Source organism: Papio anubis, chromosome 20, assembly GCF_008728515.1.
Source record: "Papio anubis isolate 15944 chromosome 20, Panubis1.0, whole genome shotgun sequence".
Lineage (NCBI taxonomy): Eukaryota > Metazoa > Chordata > Mammalia > Primates > Cercopithecidae > Papio > Papio anubis.
This window is the reverse complement of record NC_044995.1, coordinates 12918726-12939431: the sequence shown is the minus strand read 5'-3', so window position 1 is coordinate 12939431 and position 20706 is coordinate 12918726. Positions and strand designations below refer to the sequence as shown.

The window sequence follows — 20706 nt, the reverse complement described above, 5'->3', positions numbered from 1 at the left end:
TGGAATCCCAGTCTGGAAGGGGAGAATCCAGTTTCCGAGTGGCCGGGTGCGGGGTCGGGGGAGGAACTGAGGGAAGGGTCTTGGGTCTGGAATGGAGAATCCTGGTCTGGAAGGAATGGAAGGGAGGCCTGTCTGAGGCCTGTCTGGTCTGGAAGTGGAGGTCTGGAAGGAATCTGGTCTGAGGAAGGGTGGAATCTGGAATGCAGGGGAGGGGTCTGGTCTCGATGGAAGAGGGGGGAACATCCGATGGAAGGGGGGGAGAATCCCCTGTCTCAGGAGGGAAGGGGTGGGGAGAACTGTCTGAGAGTGGGAAGTGGAGAATCCTGTCTGAGGAGGGGTGGGGGACCTGAGTGGTGTGGGGGAGGCCTGTCTGGAGGGGGGGAGGCCGGAGGGAAGGAGGGGTGGATCTGGGGGAGAGGAATCATGTCTACGGGGTGAGCAGGGTCTGAAGGTAGAGGCCAACCCGCCTAGGGACTGTCAGCGCGTTGAAAACCTGGGTGGGTGCATTGAGGCTGCCCCCGGGGAGGGGGTGGGCCTCAGCCCCTTGTGCAGTGCCCCTGGGGCCCTGAGGTCTCCGGTCCAGGTGACAACGGCTGGGGGCGGGGTAGGTGACAGCTTCCGGAGGATGTTTGGAGGCCGCGAGGACTGGCGCGAACCACCGTGAAACCCATTCGCCACTCCCAAGGCGCGCACAGGTAAAGTGGGCAGCCGGGCGGGGCGTGAGGGTAACGGGGCACGGCCTCCCCAGGCCCCGCTCCCAGGTGTCCGCACGTGGCTGCAGCACGGGTGCGTCGGCCGCTGGGCCGGGTGTGGCCTTTGTTCCTGATGGGGACTGGGGGCCGCGGGGCTTTGTCCCCGCCTCTGCCTTTGTTCCATCTCTGGCGCGCGGCCCCCCAAATCTGGGCCCGCCCCCTCCGCGGCATAGTCACCGCCTTCGCGCCCAGCCTGCCCCTTCATAGGGCCACGCCTCGCGAGCCGGCCCGCCCCCTCCAGCCCCCCACCCTGAAGAGGCCCTGGCCTCTGGCTTCCTTCCTCTGATAACAGGGAAAGTTGATGCCACGGCTGACACCTTAAGACCGCTTGAGCCCAGGAGTTGGCTGCAGTGAGCTATGATCGCGCCCCTGCACTCCTGCCTGGGACGGCAGAGCGAGGCCCTGTCTTTAAAATAAAATTTAAAAAGAAAGAAAAAACAAAGTTGGTGCTGGCAGTGCACAGGGCGAGGTGTGGGCGTCCTTTAGGAATATTTGCTGTGGCCTGGCACGGTGGCTCACGCCTGTAATCCCAGCACTTTGGGAGGCCGAGGTGGGCGGATCACCTGAGGTCGGGAGTTGGCCACCAGCCTGACCAATATGATGAAATCCTGTCTCTACTAAAAATACAAAAATTAGATGGGCATGGTGGCACATGCCTGTAATCCCAGCTACTCTGGAGGCTGAGACAGGAGAATCGCTTGAACCTGGGAGGCAGAAGTTGCAGTGAGCTGAGATCGCCCCATTGCACTCCAGCCTGGGCAACAAGAGAGCAAACTCTGGTCTCAAAAAAACAGGCCGGGCGCCGGCTCAAGCCTGTAATCCCAGCACTTTGGGAGGCCGAGATCGGCGGATCAACAGGTCAGAGATCGGGACCATCCTGGCTACACACAGTGAAACCCCTGCCTCTCTACTAAAAATACAAAAAATAGCCGGGCGTGAGTGGCGTATGCCTGTAGTCCCAGCTACCGGGAGGCTGAGGCAGGAGAATGGCTTAAAACCCGGGGGCGGAGCAGTGAGCCGAGATCGCGCCACTGCACTCCAGCCTGGGGGCCACAGAGCGAGACTCCGCCTCAAAAAAAAAAAAAAAAAAAAACAAAAGGAATATTTGGTGAGCATTTTCCACGGCCCTATCCTGCATTTGTCCCCAGAATCACCTGAGAGGGGGATATGTGACCCACACCTGCCTCTGGCCTCTAGGGCAGACAAGGGTACCAGGGCCAGGTCAAAATATTAATACTATGGTACAAAGTGTGGAAATGTCTCTCCTAGGAGCTGCCCCAAACACTTGCAGGAAGGCAGTTGAGCAGAAACAAGTCCAAGGTCCCTGAGGCAATAGGGAGGCAATAGTGAGGAGTAGTGGGAGGTGCTCAGAGAGGTTACTATACAGCTAGCAGGGTCTGGGATAGGTTGGATCCCCTGCCACCCTATCATCGGCTGCCCCTCATAACAGGCCCTCCCCTAGGCCCTGGCAACACGCCTTGGGGTTTCAGTGGCCCATCAAGGTCCATGCTCTTCTCTCTGCACAATAGAGAGGAACTGTAAGAGTACCCCTTTTCCTCCCCCTGGGCCCAGGACCTTCATCCCCAGTATGAGGCTGCCCCACGAGCAGCAGGTGTTACCCAACGCCAGCAGCAGACCTTGGCACATCACTTCTCCACCAGGTGCCACACCACTGTGGAGCCCCATTGTCCACATGGAGAATCTGAGGCTTCAGGAAGTGCCAGGACACCAGTGGGGGAAGGGAGATTAACTAGAAAACAGGCTCAGGCTGACTCAGGGACAGCAGAGTGGGGCTTCTTACGATTGGCCAAGCCAGGGTGGGTATATAGGAGAATAAGACTAGGGACCTCACTCAGAGGTCCATAAGTATATGGCAGGACACTAGTGCACCTTGGTTGGCTCTGCTTCCCAGTTGGACTGGCAGAGAGGTCAGTGTCGCCTTATACTTGTGTCTTCCATGCTCCTTGCCAACCCTTTACCGCATCTCTCCCTTCCCAGTCCTGGATCATTGGGAACTGTCAATATTTTGGCTTTGCAGACAGGGCGTAAGACAGGTGTAGCAATATGCAGTGGTCAGGTCACTCAGACTGCACCCAGGCCAGCTGAGGACTGCCTACTGCCTGGTTGTGCCGCCTACCTGAATATAGCCATCGTTACCCTCTCTTTCTTCCTCAAACCCCACACCTGTGTGTGCTCTCCTTCCCACCCTTAGGTGTCACCCCCAAAGCCACTTTCTGAGGAGGCATTGTGGCTACATCACTCAAATTTATTTTTTCTTCTTTTTTCTTTTTTTTGAGATGGAATCTTGCTCTGTCGCCCAGGCTGGAATGCAGTGGTGTGATCTTGGCTCACTGCAACCTCTGCCTCCTGAGTTCAAGTGATTCTCCTGCCTCAGCCTCCTGAGTAGCTGGGATTACAGGCGCCCACTACCACACCTGGATAATTTTTGTATATATATATATATATATATTTTTTTTTTTTTTTTTTTTTTTTTTTTTTTGAGATGGGTCTGCTCTGTAGCCCAGGCTGGGAGTGCAGTGCCGGATCTCAGCTCACTGCAAGCTCCCTGGTTTATACCCATTCTCCTGCCTCAGCCTTCCGCAGTAGCTGGGACTACAAGGCCAAGCCACCGCTACCGGGCTAGTTTTTTGTATTTTTTAGTAGGGTTTCACCCATAAATTAGCCAGGGATGGTCTCGATCTCCTGGATTCCCGTGATCCGCCTGCCCTGCCTCCCAGTGCTGGGATTACAGGCTTGAGCCACCGCTACCCGCCTTTTTTTGAGACGGAGTCTGTTTCTGTCTCCCAGGCTGGAGTGCAGGGCGCAATCTTGCCTTTCACTGCAAACTCCTCGGCCCCAGGTTCACCATTCTTCCCTGCCTTAGTCTCCTGAGTAGCTAATTACAGGCTTTAGTAAATTACGCCCGCTACTTTACTTGTATTTTCAGTAGAGACTTCACCATGTTAGCCAGGGATGGTCTCGACCTCCTGAACTCGGGTGGATCTCCGTCTGCCTCGGGCCTCCTCAAAGTGCTGGGATTACAGGTGCCCCATCATACCTGGCCAACTCTCTTTTTTTGTATTCTTAGTAGAGAGGGGTTTCACCATGGCCAGGCTGGTCTGGAACCCTGACCTCAGGTGATCTGCCTGCCTACCTAGGATTATGGTGGCACATGAGCATGAGCCACCATGCCTTGCCTTTTTTTTTTTGATGGAGTTTCACCTTGTTGCCTATAGGGATGGAGGCAATGGTACGATCTCTGCTCTTCACTGCAACTCTGCCTCCCAAGTTCAAGAGTCTTCTGCCCCAGCCTCCAAGTAGCTGGAATTACAGGTGTCCACCCACCACACCTGACTTATTTTAATTTTGAGACGAGTCTCGCCTCTGTCAGCCCAGGTTGGGAGTACAGTGGCTGGATCTCAGCTCACTGCAAGCTCCGCCTCCTGGGTTTACGCCATTCTCCTGCCTCAGCCTCCTGGAGTAGCTGGGACTACAGGCGCTCACCACCTCGCCTCGCTAGTTTTTTGTATTTTAGTAGAGACTGGGTTTCACTGCAGTTAGCTGTGGATGGTCTCGATCTCCTGATCCGTGATCCGGCCCCTGCCTCTCGCCTCCCAGTGCTGGGATTTGTGGCTTGAGCCACCGCTACCGCCTATTTTTGTATTTTTAGTAGAGACAGGGTTTCACCATGTTGGCCAGTCTGGTCTCAACTCCCTGACCTCAGGTGATCCACCAGCCTCACAGAGCAGGATATAGGCTGAGCCTCACTGGACTTCTTTTTATTTTATTTTTATTTATTTATTTATTTATTTTAGAGACGAGGCTCACTCTCAGGACCCAGGCTGGAGTGCAGTAGTACACTGCTTGCTGCAAACTCCTGCCTCCGGTTCACATCATTCTTCTACCTCAGCCTCCCGAGGAGCTGGGACTACAGGTGCCCGCCACCACGCCGGGCTAATTTTTTTGTATTTTAGTAGAGACAGGGTTTCACTGTGTTAGCCAGGATGGTCTCACCTCCTGACCTCAGGGATCCACCTGCCTCGCCTCCCAAGTGCTGGGATTATAGTTGTGAGCCACCCATCTGGCCTATTTATTTATTTTTATTTTTAATTTATTTTATTTTTTTATTTATTTTTTTTGAGACGGAGTCTCAAGGCTGTGTCACCCAGGCTGGAGTGCAGTGGCTGATCTCGCTCACTGCAAGCTCCGGGCCCCAGGTTCAGGCCATTCTCCTGCCTCAGCCTCCCGGTAGCTAGACTACAGGCCACACCACGCCCGCTAGTTTTTTGTATTTTAGTAGAGACGTTTCACTCATGTTAGCCAGGATGGTCTCATCTCCTGACCCTCGATCCACCCACTGCCTCCCAAAGTTGATTGCTAGGCTTGAGCCACCGGGCCTATTTATTTATTTTTTAAACGGAGTCTCATTCGGTCACCCAGGCTGCAGTGCAGTAATGTGAACTTGGCTCACTGCGACCTCCTCCTCCCAGGTTCAAGCAATTCTCATGCCTCAGCCTTCTGAGTAGCTGGGACTACAGGCACGCACCACCATGCCCAGCTAATTTTTGTATTTTTAGTAGAGACAGGGTTTCACCATTTGGGCCAAACTTGTCTCAAACTCCTGACCTGAGGTGATCTGCCCACCTCAGCCTCCCAAAGTGCTGGGATTACAGGTGTGAGCCACCATACCTGCCCTCAAATTTCTGTCTCTGTCTTCACATGACTTTCTTTGTGTCCTCTCTTCCTATTTATATATTAAATTTATAGAGACCATTTTGCTCTGTCACCTAGGTTGAGTGCAGTGGTGCCTCGAACTCCTCACCTCAAGGGATTATCCAATCTCAGCCTCCCAAGTACCTAGGTCTACACCATGTCCAGCTTTTTTTTTTTTTTTTTTTTTTTTTTTTTAGTAGAGATGGGGTCTTGTTATATTGCCCAGGCTGGTATCAAAATCCTGCTCTCAAGCAATCCTCCTGCCTTGGCCTCCCAAAGCGCTGGGATTACAAGCAAGAGCCACTGCACCTGGCCCCTCTTCTGTCTTTTCTGTCTTTTTTTTTCCTTTTTTTGAGATGGAGTCTCACACTGTTGCCCAGGCTGAAGTACAATGGCGCAATCTCAGCTCACTGCAACGGAGATTGCGGTGAGCCAAGGTCGTGCCACTGCACTCCAACCTGGGCAACAAGAGCGAAACTCCATCTTAAAAAATAAAAATAAAAAATCCGATTCTGGTGACAACTCTAAGGTATGGCCCTGCTGACCTCTGACTTCTGACCTCATCACTCTTCCAGCCACATAGGAGACCTGTTGTCCTCAACTCAGGGCCTTTGTACTTGCTGTTGCCTCTACTCAGAATGTTATTCTCTGGGCTCTCTTCCTTCCCATTTCAGCTAAAGAGAATCACAAGGATATTAGCTCCAAATCGTACTCACTGCTGCATCCACTGTGTTTAGCCCAGAGCCTACTTCATGGTGGATCAGTCATTAGCAAATGTGTGAAAGGACATGCAAATGGATGAAGATGATGACCATCTTGAGCCAGTTTTGTAGACCATAACATGAGGTTTGGTTTCTATCACTTTAAATTTTTGTTTGTTTGTTTCTGGTAATTGAGTTAAAATGTATGGCCAGGCATGGTGGCTCTTGCGTGTAATCCTAGCACTTTGAGAGACCAAGGTAGGAAGATAGCTTGAGCCCAGGTGTGATCTCTGCTCACTGCAACCTCTGCCTCCTGGGCTCAAGTGATTCTCCTGCCTCAGCCTCCTGAGTAGCTGGGATTACAGGCACACACCACCATGCCCAGATAATTTTTGTATATTTAGCAGAGACAAGGTTTCTCTGTGTTGACCAGGCTGGTCTCAAACTCCTGATCTCAGGTGATCCGCCGGCCTTGGCCTCCCAAAGTGCTGGGATTACCAGCATGAGCCACTGTGCCCGACCCCGTCTCTATTATTAAAGTATATATTTTTAAATGTAAAAAAAAAAACAGGCTGGGTATAGTGGCTCATGCCTATAATCCCAGCACTTTGGGAGGCTGAAGCAGGCGGATCACGGGATCAGAAGATCAAGATCATCCTGGCCAACATGGTGAAACCCCGTCTCTACTAAAAGTACAAAAATTAAGGCTGGGCATAGTGGCTCACGCCTGTAATCCCAACATTTTGGGAGGCCAATGGTGTGAACCTGAGCTGAGATTGCGCCACTGCACTCCAGCCTGGGTGACAGAGCGAGACTCCGTCTCAAAAAAAAAAAAAAATTAGCTGGGTGTGGTGGCACGTGCCTATAATCCCAGCTACTTGGGAGGCTGAAGCAGGAGAATTGCTTGAACCAAGGAGTCAGAGGTTGCAGTGAGCTGAGATCGTGCCACTGCACTCCAGCCTGGAGACCTGGAGACAGATATTCCGTCTCAAAATAATAATAATAATAACAATAATAATAATAAAATTCGGCCAGGCGCGGTGGCTCACGCCTGTAATCCCAGCACTTTGGGAGGCCAAGGCGGGCAGATCACGAGGATAGGTACCATAGAGACCAGATAGAGACCATACTGGCTAACATGGTGAAACCCCATGTCTACTAAAAATGCAAGAAAATTAGCCGGGCATGGTGGTGGGCACCTGTAGTCCCAGCTACTCCCGAGGCTGAGGTAGGAAAATGGCATGGACGTGGGAGGCAGAGCTTGCAGTGAGCCGAGATCGTGCCACTGCACTCCAGCCTGTACAACAGAGTGAGACTCCGTCTCAAAAAAATAAATAAATAGGCCGGGCGCGGTGGCTCAAGCCTGTAATCCCAGCACTTTGGGAGGCCGGTATGGGTGGATCACAAGGTCAGGAGATCGAGACTATCCTTGGCTAACATGGTGAAACCCCGCCTCTACTAAAAAAAATACAAAAAACTAGCCGGGCGCGGTAGCTGGCTACCAGGTCCCAGCTACTTGGGAGGCTGAGGCGGAGAATGGCGTGATCCCTGGCGGAGCTTGCAGTGAGCCGAGATCGAGCCACTGCACTCCAGCCTGAGACATGAACAGACTCGCCTCAAAAAAAAATAAAATAAAAAAAAATAAAAAAAAATAAATAAATAAAAATAAAAATAAATAACAATAAATAAATAAAATAAAATAAAATTCACATAACATGAAATTTATTATTTTAACCAGTTTAAAAGTGTACATTCTGTGGCATTTCATGCATTCACAATGTTGTGCAACCACCACCTCTATCTATTTCCAAGTCGTTATCATTACTCCAAAAGGAATCCCCATAACCATTAGCACTCACTCCACAGTCTGCCTCCAACCAGCCCCTGGCAACCACTAATCTACTTTCTGTCTCTAGGGACTTTTTAACTCTTTGGTGGAGGCTTATGATATGTAGAGATGCATGCAGGGAGCACCTCAGATAACCAGCTGTGATAGCAAGGAACAGAACATCTCCGGCTCCCAGAAGTCCATGTCCCTCGTAGCTGACACCCTAACTTCACAGACAAGCTTTGCCTACCCACAAAACACATGGGGCTTTACTTCTCTGTCTGGCTTCTCAGTGCACATTTATACAGCCTTGTATGACCTTAGTTCCTCCCTGGCCCTTGTTGTGTAGGGTCAATGCTATAATATCCTTCAGTTTGCTTACATGTTCTCTTGACTGCATTCTCCCTCCGGCTTGGGCTGTTATTAACACAGCTGCTACAGTGGGCAATACCGTATGGGGTTTTTGGCTGGGTGCTTCTTTAACTGTAATGAGGAGCTAACAGAAGGTTTTAGCAGAAGGTGGCATGATCTGATTCCCATTTCAAGGGTTCCAGTTGGGTAATGGGTGGGAGCAAAATGGAGAACAAAAGATGAGTGTTCAACTAGATCTTCTCAATTGCTCTTTGGAATCACTAGGATTCCTCTGTTAGTTTCCTGTGGATTTTGTAACATATTGCCACAAACATGGCAGCTTAAAAAAAAACTTTATTGGCCGGGCGCGGTGGCTCACATTGGATGACTCCTAAGAAGATCGGCAGGGCGCTTTTTTTTTTTTTTTTTTTTTTTTTTTTTTTTTTTTTTTTTTTTTTTCCTACTAAAAAAAAAATACAAAAACCTAGCCGGGCGAGATGGCGGGCGCCTGTAGTCCCAGCTACTCGGGAGGCTGAGGCAGGAGAATGGCGTGAACCCGGGAGGCGGAGCTTGCAGTGAGCTGAGATCCGGCCACTGCACTCCAGCCTGGGCGGCAGAGCGAGACTCCGTCTCAAAAAAAAAAAAAAAAAAAAAAACTTTATTCTCTCAAAGTTCTGACGGCCATGAGAGGATCCTTCTTTGCTTCCTCCAGTTTCTAGTGGTCTGGGCTTGTCACCACATCACTCCAATCTTGAAGGCTAACAGCTTCAAATATCTCTGTTCTCACTTCATATTGTCTTGTCTTCTATGCATCATTGCTATGGACTGAATTGCGTCCCCTAAAATTCATATGTTGAAGCCCTAATCTCCACTGTGATGATATTCGGAAATGGGGTCTATGGGAAATAATTAGGGTTAGATGATATCCTGATAGTGGGTTCCATAATGGCTCAATGCCCCATAAGAAAATGCCTTTGCTGGGCTGTGGCTCAAGCCTGTAATCCCAGCACTTTGAGGCCGAGACGGGCGGATCACTTCAGGTCAGGAGATGGGACCATCCTGGCTAACACAGTGAAACCCCTGCCACTACTAAAAAATACAAAACTAACCGGGCGAGGTGGTGGGCGACTGTAGTCCCAGCTACTCGAGGCTGAGGCAGGAGAATACAGAACTCCTGCAGGAGCTTTGCAGGAGCCCCAGATCCGCCACTGCACTCCAGCCTGGGCGACAGAGCCAGAGTTCTGTCTCAAAAAAAAAAAAGAAAAAGAAAAAGAAAAATGCCTTTGGGAGGCCAAGGCGGGAGGCTTGCTTGAGGTCAGGAGTTCAAGACCAGCCTGGCCAACGTGGTGAAACCCTGTCTCTACTAAATATATAAAAATTAGGCCAGACGCGGTGGCTCACGCCTGTAATCCCAGCACTTTGGGAGGCTGAGGCAGGTGGCTCACCTGAGGTCGGGAGTTTGAGACCAGCCTAACCAACATGGAGAAACCCTGTCTCTACTAAAAAAATACAAAAGTAGCCAGGCATGGTGGCACATGCCCGTAATCCCAGCTGCTCGGGAGGCTGAGGCAGGAGAATCACTTGAACCTGGGAGGCAGAGATTGCAGTGAGTAGAGATCACGCCACTGCACTCCAGCCTGGGCGACAAATCAAGACTTTTTCTCAAAAACATGGCTGGGGGTGGTGGCTCACGCCTGTAATCTCAACACTTTGGGAGGTCAAAGTGGGAGGATCACCTGAGTCAGGAGTGCGAGACCAGACCGCCCAACATAGTGAAACCTTGTTTCTACTAAAAATACAAAAAATAAACTGGGCGTGGTAGCACGCACCTGTAATCCCAACTACTCCCGAGGCTGAGGCAGGAGAAATACTTGAACCCAGCAGGCGGAGGTTGCAGTGAGCTGAGATCGCACCACTGCACTCCAGCCTGGGTGATAAGTGTGAAACTCCATCTCAAAGAAAAAGAAAAGAAAAAGTATGGAAGAGCTCCACCCCAGCTTCCCCCAACACAGCAAGAGGAGAGTCCGCAGAATGAAACTTACTTTGCCTGCACCTTGATTTTAGACTTTCCCTTCCAAAACTGTGAGAAAAAATCTTCTGTTGTTTGCGCCATGTAGCCTTATGTTATTTCCTCCTCTGCCTTTCTCTTACGATTCGTGTTCATTTACATGTAGGGTGCACCAAATAATTCCAGGTAATCTCCCAATTTCGAGAACCTAAATCACAATTACAAATACCCTTTTTCCTAATAAGGTAACACTTCCAGGTTTCAGAGTTAGGATGTATATATCATTGGGGGCCATTTTCAGTTACTTCAGTCCCAATTTCACAGATAGGAAAACCAATTCCCAGAGAGTAGAACGGGCTGTTCAGAGCTCCACATTGTGACCGGTACAAATTCAACCCACTCCCGGACTTGGTGGTGCCCTCGCCCCTTCTGTTTGCTGCCTTCCCAAAGCATCCTGTAGCTTCCAGGGAAAGGAAGGAGAGGGGAGGACAGAAAACACTCAGAGTCCACAGTCTTATCCCTTTCCCTGCTAATAGGAACCAGGGCTCCTGGGAAAAATGGCTGATTCCAGGACGGTGCAGGGACAGACTATACAGGGAAAGTCCCAGCTGAGCCTGAGAGGTGCCCAAAGAATGGTGGAAATATGTTAAAAGGACATAGATGCCAAACCTGTTCAAACAACTGGAGCATCAGAACAGTGACCGTCATTGGCTGATGCACAATAAATCCACACTACCCATGAGTCCTTAAGTGTTCTCCAAAAAAGAGAGATCCAGAAAAATAAACCCGTCTGTCACCATATGATGCTGATTTTAAGCCAGCCCCTCACTCTGAGAACTTGGCATCCATCCTGCCTTTCCAAGGTGAACTGTATTTCAGGGGAACACATGGCCCCAGTTCTTGCTTACCAAAGAATGCCCACTGATAATTAGACGCTAGAATTTGAAAAAAACCTAATTTCCCAACCCATAATGAAATCCCTGCACTGGTCAGGATTATCTGCTTATGTTATGAGGTACATGGAGGGTGTGGTGTCAACATGGCTGCGTAGGGGAACCTGTAAGTGGACAGGGGACAGTCAGGCTGTCAGTGCCCCACATTAGGGTTGATGACATGATCCCACCCTATAAGTGCTGTATGTATTTTATGACTTATAAATTAGACATCAATACAACTATTTAAAAAGGAGAAGGAGACGAGGTTCAAAGAAGATATACAAATGGCCAATAAATGCTCCACATCAGTGTTCATCAGGGAAATGCAAATCAAACCACAATGAAATACTGCTTCACGCCCACTAGGATGGCTATAAAAATAACTGAAAATGACAAGTGAGAGTGAGGATGTGGAGAAATTAGAACCTTCATACTTTGCTGTGGGAATGCAAAATGGTGTAGCCATCATGGGAAAGAGCCTGGCAGTTCCTCAAACAGTTAAACACAATGCAGCAATTCACCTCCAAGGTATATACCCACTCAACTTGAAAACAGGTGTTTAGGCCAGGCGTAGTGGCTCACGCCTGTAATCCCAGCACTTTGGGAGGCCAAGCCAGGAGATCAAGACCATCCTGGCTAACACGGTGAAACCCCATCTCTACTAAAAATACAAAAACTTAGCCAGGCATGGTGGTGGGCACCTGTAGTCCCAGCTACTCAGGAGGTTGAGGCAGGAGAATGGCATGAACCTGGGAGGCAGAGCTTGCAGTGATCTGAGATTGTGCCACTGCACTCCAGCCTGGGTGACAGAGCAAGACTCCGTCTCAAAAAAAAGAAGAAAGAAAGAAAGAAAACAGGTGTTCAAACAAATCCTTGTGCAGGAATGTTCATAGCAGCACTATTCCTAATAACTAAAAGTAGGGCCAAGCACGGTGACTCACGCCTATAATCCCTGCACTTTAGGAGGCCGAGGCAGGCAGATCACTTGAGGTCGGGAGTTCGAGACCAGCCTGACCAACATAGAGAAACCCCATCTCTACTAAAAATACAAAATTAGGCCGGGCGCGGTGGTTCAAGCCTGTAATCCCAGCACTTTGGGAGGCCAAGACGGGAGGATCATGAGGTCAGGAGATCGAGACCATCCTGGCTAACACAGTGAAACCCCGTCTCTACTAAAAAATACAAAAAAACTAGCCGGGCGAGGTGGCGGGCACCTGTAGTTCCAGCTACTCGGGAGGCTGAGGCAGGAGAATGGCATGAGCCCGGGAGGCGGAGCTTGCAGTGAGCTGAGATCCGGCCACTGCACTCCAGCCTGGGCGACAGAGCAAGACTCCATCTCAAAAAAAAAAAAAAAAAAATTAGCCAGGCATGGTAGTGTGTACCTGTAATCCTAGCTACTCGGGAGGCGAGGCAGGAGAATAGCTTGAACCCGGGAGGCAGAGGTTGCGATGAGCAGAGATCATGCCATTGCACTCCAGCCTGGGCAACAAGAGCAAAACTTGATCTAAAAAAATATACACTAAAAGTAGAAACAACACAAATGTCCATTAGCTAATGAATTAATTAATGGATAAATAAATGTAGTGTATCCATAAAATGGAGTAGCGCGTGTGTGTGTGTGCGCATGCGCGCGCACTCTCATGGCAAGGTCTCTGTCATCAGACTGGAGTGTAGTGATGCCGTCATGGCTCACTGCAGCCTCCACCTCCCAGGCTCAAGCGATCTTCCTGCCTCAGCCTACCCAAGTAGCTGGACTACAGGCATGCACCATCATGCTTGGCTAATTTTTGCATTTTTTGTAGAGACAGGGTTTTGTCATGTTGCCCAGGCTGGTCTCAAACTCCTGGGCTCAAGTCATCCACCTGCCTTGGCCTCCCAAAGTGCTGGTCTTACAGGCATCATGAGCCACCACACCCAGCCATAATGGGATCTCATTCAACCATAAAAAGGAAGTCCTAATATATGCTGCAACATGGTTGAACCTTGAAAACCTTATGCTAAGTGAAATAAGTCAGATATAAAAGTCACATATTGTATGGTTTCATTTATGTAAAATATCCAGAATCTGGGGTGGGGGGCTAGGGGAGGGATAGCATTAGGAGAAATACCTAAGGTAGATGACGGGTTGATGGGTGCAGCAAACCACCATGGCACGTGTATAGCTATGTAACAAAACTGCACGTTCTGCACATGTATCCCAGAACTTAAAGTATAATAATTTTAAAAAAATCCAGAATCAGCACATTTATTTAGATAAAAGGTTAGGTTAATGGTTTCCAGGGACTGAGGAGAGGGGAGAAAAGTTTTTATTCTGTAGTGAGGAAATTGTTTTAGAACTGGATGGAGGAGGTGGTACAGCATTGTGACCATACTAGAAGGCACTGCGTTGTTCACTTTAAAATGGTTATTTATTTATTTATTTATTTATTTATTTATTTATTGAGATAGGGTCTTGCTCTGAGTGCAGTGGTACGATCTAGCCTCACTGCAGCCTCAACCTCCTCGGGCTCCCATCTCAGCCTCCAGTATAGCTGGGACTACAGGTACATGCCATCATGCCTGGCTAAATTTTTTTTGTATTTTTTTTTTGACACAGGGTTTGCCATATTGCTCAGGCTCTCATACTCCTGGGATCAAGAGATCCCCCTGTCTTGGCTTCCCAAAGTGCTGGGCTTTCCGATGTGAGCCACCACATCTGGCACCATCCTTGTTTTCAAAAGATGCTTCATGAGAAAGGATGAGTTCATCGGCCAGGCACAGTGGCTCAAGCCTGTAATTCCAGCACTTTGGGAGGCCGAGATGGGCAGATCACGAGGTCAGGAGATCGAGACCATCCTGGCTAACACGATGAAACCCCGTCTCTACTAAAAAAATACAAAAAACTAGCCGGGCGAGGTGGCAGGCGCCTGTAGTCCCAGCTACTCGGGAGGCTGAGGCAGGAGAATGGCATAAACCCAGGAGGCGGAGCTTGCAGTGAGCTGAGATCCGGCCACTGCACTCCAGCCTGAGGGAAAGAGCGAGACTCTGTCTCAAAAAAAAAAAAAAAAAGATTAGTTCATCAATGTCTTTTTTTGTTTTTGACATAGAGTTTCACTCCTGTTGCCCAGGCTGGAGTGCAACATGCGATCTCCTACCACTGCAACCTCTGCCTCCCCGGGTTCAAGCAATTCTCCTGCCTCTGCCTCCAAGTAACTGGGATACAGGCACCCGGCCACCACACCTGGCTATTTTTTTTCTTTTAAATGCTGCTATTATTACATATATTATTGCTTGGTGACAGGGCCTCAATCACTCTGTCAACCAGGCTGGAGTGCAGTGGTGCGATCTTGGCTCACTGCAACCTCTGCCTCCTTGGTTCAACCTGCAAGGCTCTAGTATCGGTTCGAATCCCGAGGGCGCACCAACAAACAACACAAGGCGGTGTGGAGCAACATGGTGCTTTATTTTTATTTTTATTTTTGAGATGGAGTCTCGCTCTGTCGCCCAGGCTGGAGTGCAGTGGCACGATCTCTGCTCACTGCAAGCTCCGCCTCCCAGATTAATGCCATTCTCCTGCCTCAGCCTCTCAGACTACAGGCGCCCGCCACTGCGCCCGGCTACTTTTTTGTATTTTTAGTAGAGACGGGGTTTCACCGTGTTAGCCAGGATGGTCTCGATCTCCTAACCTCGTGACCCACCCCCTCTCAGCCTCCCAAAGTGCTGGGATTACAGGAGTGAGCCACTGGACCCGGCCAACATGCTGTTTTAATGAGCGCCTGGGTGCAGAGGGGCTGAGGCCTAAAATGGCATCAGCCCCAAGTAAGGACAGGCCAGGAGTTTTATAGTCTCCTGTAAACAGGAAGTGTCCTAGTCCGATGTAACTGCTATGTGGTACTCAGGGCTTCTCTCCCTCCATCTTCAGGGGTATGTGTCTTCCGGCCAGCTCTCTTCCTGCTTCTGCTATCTTGCTGATGCACACTGCTGGCACAAATGGCCTTGTGTCTTGGGACTGGGCCTGAGAAGGGAGGAGTTATTTATCCCCCCAAGCTTTCAGGCCCCAGGGAGAATCTTTCACAAGGGATTCTCCTGTCTCAGCCTCCTGAGTAGCTAGGATTACAGGCACGTACCGCCAGGCCCAGCTAATTTTTGTGTTTTAGTAGAGACGGGGTTTCACCATGTTGACCAGCCTGGTCTCAAACGCCTGACCTCAGGTGATCCACCCGCCTCGGCCTCCCAAAATGCTGGGATTACAGGCGTGAGCCACCATGCCCGGCCCAATGTCTTAAACACAAAGCAGGCAGGGTGGAGAGCAGCCCTTGTAAAGAGGGAGGGGACAAAGTCAGGGTGTGGCAAGTCTGGGCTGATCCCTCCTGGACTATGGCCTTGGCCACCATGGGTCCAGCAGGAAGATGGCTGGGAGAACAGGGCTGGGTGGCTGTTCTGCCTCAGTTGCCCACCTTAGTTGGGAAGCACTTCTCAGACTAGCCACTCGTGAGTGGAAAACACTGAACGATCTGACCAGAGAAAATTCACAACACCCGGGTGGCACAGGAACCTGAGACAAAGTGACAGGGCTGGAGATGGTAGGGACCAAGACTTCATGTTGTGTGATTCCACTGATAGGAAATGTCCAGAGCAGACAAATCCATGGACAGATTCGTGGGGACAGGGGTGGGGACACTCAGGAAATGGGATGAGCAATCTCACGGAGGTGATGTAAATATTCTAGAACAGGAGAGTGGTGAAGGTTACACAACACAATAAACGGACTAAAAATGACTGAATTGTGCACATGGGAAATTATATGGCAGAGTTTGTGTCTGGAGGTGAGAAAGGCTGTCCCCTGGGGCCGTAAAACTGGAGCTGCCAGGCTTACACCTACCGTGGGTGTTGGAATTCCTCGCTCCAGGGCATCGAGGAGCAGTGGGTGCAATAGAGGAAAATTGATTAAATGGAGAATGGCTTTAACCTGGCTTCAGTGGATGTGTTATCTTCTGGTGATGGAGCTTCGCTTCGCTGTGGCTTTTCGGGATGGAACCATCCAGGTGTCCCACAATAGGGGGTTGGGGCTTTCCCCTTCACTTTAGAGCTTTACTCAAAACACATTTTGTGGCCAGGTGTGGTGGCCCACGCCTATAGTCCCAACTTCTCAGGAGACTGAGGTGGAAGGATCCCTTGAACCTGGAAGGATGAGGCTGCAGTGAGCCGTGATCATGCCGCTGCACTTGAGGCTGGATGACAGAGTGAAACCCTTTCTCAAAAAAATAATAATAGCCAGGCATGGTGGCTCAAACCTGTAATCCCGGCATTTTAGGAGGCTGAGGCAGGTGGATCACCTGAGGTCAGGAGTTTGGGATTAGCGTGGCCAACATGGTGAAACCTCATCTCCAATAAAAATACAAAAATTAACTGGATGTGGTGGCAAGCACCTGTAATCCTAGCTACTCAGGAGGCTGAAGCAGGAGAATCACTTGAACCCAAGAGGTGGAAGTTGCAGTGAGCCGTGATTGTGCCATTACACTCCAGCCCGGACGACAAGAGCCAAACTCTGTCTCAATAATAATAATAAGAAGAAGAAGAAGACGACCAGGTGCGATGGCTCACACTTGTAATCCCAGCACTTTGGTAGGTCGAGGTGGGCGGATCACGAGGTCAGGAGATCAAGACCATCCTGTCTAACATGGTGAAACCCCGTCTCTACTAAAAATACAAAAAATTAGCCGGGTGTGGTGGTGGGCACCTGTAGTCCCAGCTACTCGGGAGGCTGAGGCAGGAGAATGGTGTGAACCCGGGAGGCGGAGCTTGCTGTGAGCCGACATTGCGCCACTGCACTCCATCCTGGGCAACAGAGTGAGACTCTCTCTCAAATAATAATAATAATAATAATAATAACAACAACAACAACAACAACAATTTGGTGTGTGTGTGTACTAAAACCAGAACGAAACAAGAACATGGGTAATTTGAGAATGTGAATTGTATACAATCAATGCTCCAGTCTATACTATATTGTCCTGTGTTTCTTGGGTTTTTTAAAAATTTGTTTGTTTGTTTTGAGGTGGAGTTTTGCTCTTGTTGCCCAGGCTGGAGTGCAATGGCGAGATCTTGGCTCACTGTCACCTCTGCCTACTGGATTCAAGCAATTCTCCTGTCTCAGCCTCACTAGTAGCTGGGATTACAGGCCCCTGCCACCGTACTCGGCTAATTTTTGTATTTTTAGTAGAGATGGGTTTTCACTATGATGGCCAGTCTGGTCTCAAACTCCTGACCTTAGGTGATGCACCTGCCTCGGCCTCTCAAACTGCTGGGATTAAAGACGGAAGACACTGTGCCCAGCCTGTTTCTTGGGCTTTTTAATTTATTTTATTTTATTTTATTTTTTTGAGACAAAGTTTCGCTCTCACCCAGGTTGGAGTGCAATGGCACAATCTCGGCTCACTGCAACCTCCGCCTCCAGGGTTCGAGCAATTGTTCTGCCTCAGCCTCCCCAGTAGCTGGGACTACAGACGCGTGTCACCACGCCCAGTGAAATTTTATATTTCTTTAATTAATTAATTAATTTATTTATTTATTATTTTCTGAGACAGAGTCTCACTCTGTTGTCCAGGCTGGAGTGCAGTGGCATGATCTCAGCTCACTGCAACCTCTGCCTCCCGGGTTCAAGCAATTCTCCTGCCTCAGCCTCCCTAGTAGCTGGGATTACAGGCGAGTGTATACGTCTGGCTAATTTTTGTATTTTTGGTAGAGACGGGGTTTCACCATGTTGGCCAGGCTGGTCTCGACTGGCTGGTCTCAAACTCCTGACCTTGTGATTCACCTGCCTCGGCCTCCCAAAGTGCTGGGATTACAGGCATGAGCCACCGCACCCAGCCTAATTTTTGTATTTTTAGTAGAGACTGGGTTTCACCATATTGGCCAGGTTGGTCTCAAACTCCTGACCTCGGGATCCATCTGCCTGCATCGGCCTCCCACAGTGCTGGGATTGCAGGCGTGAGCCTCAGCAACAATTTTTTTTTTTTTTTTTTGAGAGGGAGTCTTGCTTTGTCACCCATGCTGGAGTGCAGTGGCATGATCTCGGCTCACTGCAACCTCCGCCTCCCGGGTTCAAGCAATTCTCCTGCCTCAGCCTCCCGAGTAGCTAGGATTCTAGGCACGTGCCACCACGCCCAGCTAATTTTTGTATTTTCAGTAGAGACAGGGTTTCACCATGTTGTTCAGGCTGGCCTGGAATTCTTGACCTCAGGTGATGCACCCGCCTCAGCCTCCCAAATGCTGGGATTACAGGTGTGAGCCACCACGCCCAGCCTTTGGGTTTTTTAAACTCTTCAAAGTTAATCCAAGGGCACAGGACAGGTCAAGGTTCTGGGCCCCTGACAAAGTGCTCCTGGTTGTGTTGTTTTGAGTATTGTCTCAGCTTAGGTCTCCTTCCTCCTGAGGTCTCAGGCCTCTGTCCACAGGGCTGGTAGTACCTTCTTCTTTTTATTTTACATATGAAAGCACATTAAATCTTTTCTCTCTTGTGAATTTTCCTTGCCCCCACCCACCTTTCTTGACAGCCCTCAATACCTGTCTGGATGCTGTTACTTTTCTGATAAATTCCACCCATTGCTTCTACCACCTCCTTGGTTCCACCAGGGCTTGGGGCTGGGCCTCCCTCCAGCCCCTCTCTAAGTTTCCTCGGGGGACTTTCTGGAGTGTACAGGGGATCCTGCCGTTGCCCCTTCCCACCACCTCACACAACTCCCATGTCTTCTCTGTCCCATCAGAAGGGCTCAAGTCTTCACTGCTGCTATTTGCCTTGCCAGGGACCACTCCTCAGCCTCCACTCCTATCTGCCTTATACCAGGAAACATTTCTGCAGGTATATGCTTAGTGCCTGCTCCTGGGTATGCTCATTTAGTACTGGAAATGCCCCCACAATCACTGTGCATGGATCGTGGGACCTCTATTCCACACCTGGCACAACCCAAACCCACTAGGATGGGGCCAGGTTTGTGGACACAAGGACTTGAGTGTGACTGCCACAGAGGGGAAGTCTGGATGAAAAGCTGCCCCGGAAGTGACGGATGATGGAGGGAGGTTGGGACCCTGACTGAGATGGAATCAGGCACAGCCAAGAGGTCCTGGGAGACTCCTTGGTGGGAGCTGTCTGTTCTCTGACCCATGCTGTCAGAGGGGCCCTGCCTTAGCCAGCTGAGGAGGCCTAGTCACCCTGGAGCTCAGTTTCTTCTGCTCCTTTCACATCTGTGGTCATTGTGCTCTCACAGAGTCTTCCCTCAATGGCGGCCATTTCCCATCTCAGGCCTTGGGCTTAGCCTGGAGTTTTTTTTTTTTGTTTTTTTTTTTTTTTTTTTTGAGACGGAGTCTTGCTCTGTCGCCCAGGCTGGAGTGCGGTGGCCGGATCTCAGCTCACTGCAAGCTCCGCCTCCCGGGTTCCCGCCATTCTCCTGCCTCAGCCTCCCGAGTAGCTGGGACTACAGGCGCCCGCCACCTCGCCCGGCTAGTTTTTTTTGTATTTTTTAGTAGAGACGGGGTTTCACTGGGTTAGCAAGGATGGTCTCGATCTCCTGACCTCGTGATCCGCCCGTCTCGGCCTCCCAAAGTGCTGGGATTACAGGCTTGAGCCACCGCGCCCGGCCAGCCTGGAGTTTTTAATATTTGCAGGCCACACTGCCCTCCTCCCTATTTGTCAAACCTGTGTTCTCAGGTACACATTTATTCCTTGAAATGCCCCCACAACCAGTGATAAGGTCTTTGGGTTCCTATACACACACACACACACACACGTATACATATATACACACGTATACATATATACACATTCTTCTTCTTTTCTTCTTCTTCTTATTATTTTTGAGACAGAGTCTCTCTCTGTCGCCCAGGCTGGAGTGCAGTGGGGGGCGATCTCCATTCATTGCAAGTTCCGCCTCCTGGGTTCACGCCATTTTCCTGCCTCAGCCTCCCGTGTAGCTGGGACTATAGGCGCCCACCACCATGCCTGGCTAATTTTTGTGTTTTTAGTAGAGATGGGGTTTCACCATGTTAGCCAGGATGGTCTCGATCTCCTGACCTCGTGATCCGCCCGTCTCAGCCTCCCAAAGTGCTGGGATTACAGGCGTGAGCCACTGCGCCTGGCCTATTATTATTTTTTTGAGACGGAGTCTCACTCTTGTTGCCCAGGTCAAAGTGCAGTGGCGTGATCGCGACTCACTGCAATATCTGCCTTCCGGGTTCAAGCTATCCTCCTGCCTCAGCCTCCCGAGTAGCTGGGATTATAGGCGCCTGCCACCACGCCTGGCTAATTTTTGTACTTTTAGTAGAGACAGGGTTTTGCCACTTTGACTAGGTTGGAACTCCTGACCTCAGGTGATCTGCCCACCTCAGCCTCCCAAAGTGCTGAGATTACATGCATGAGCCACCACACCAGGCCCTTTTTTTT

At 50.0% G+C, this 20706-nt stretch overlaps 1 protein-coding gene across 2 annotated transcripts in view; it reads left to right on the top strand.

The window, feature by feature from the left end:
* ZBTB45 (zinc finger and BTB domain containing 45) overlaps positions 1–20706 on the top strand; it is a 33378-nt gene that overhangs the window by 2693 nt on the left and 9979 nt on the right. The window contains exon 2 of one of the 2 annotated variants that reach the window (XM_031659363.1): positions 609–695. The gene's annotated coding sequence lies outside the window, so the exon portion shown is untranslated. Of the gene's footprint in view, positions 1–409; positions 696–20706 lie in introns of those variants that run through there. The other variant, XM_031659365.1, reaches the window with a different exon arrangement.